Below are 545 nucleotides of genomic sequence, written 5' to 3'. Positions count from 1 at the left end.
TTGCTGTATACAACATAAGGGTCTTGAAATCTTGCTTCTCCTATCTCAGCCTCTCTATTAGTAGTACTATTTATTTCATGTTTTTACACTATACTATGGTTTTCAGGACAGCTTATATACTTCAAAAATATTTATATACCCAAAAGAAACATAGACGATTAACTAGGGAGGATGCTTGTAAGAGAACAACAAAGTGTGAGACAGAATGCTTTGCTTGACTTTTGTAACTCTTGTATCAAGTTTGAAGAAGAGGACTTTATAAGTTACTCTTTCTCTGAGATGAATGCTTTTCCAAATAAGCACAGCTAAAGAACCAAATTCTTACCCTCACCTAATGTCTGTTCCACCCTTCAAGCAGAACCATTGTTTATAGAAACACTTGGTGAATGACTTTATGGATAGACCATCTTAATACCTATACCATTTCTTTCTTTTTTTTAATTCTCTTTTTAAAAAGCTTTTATTGCATTATGATGGGAAAAGTTACATGATTTCAATTTATCTGAATTTGTTAACATTTAAAGACATATTTTAATTAAATAGAA

The sequence above is a fragment of the Mastomys coucha genome, unplaced genomic scaffold (genome assembly GCF_008632895.1).
Source record: "Mastomys coucha isolate ucsf_1 unplaced genomic scaffold, UCSF_Mcou_1 pScaffold9, whole genome shotgun sequence".
Lineage (NCBI taxonomy): Eukaryota > Metazoa > Chordata > Mammalia > Rodentia > Muridae > Mastomys > Mastomys coucha.
Note: the sequence above shows the minus strand (reverse complement) of the source record.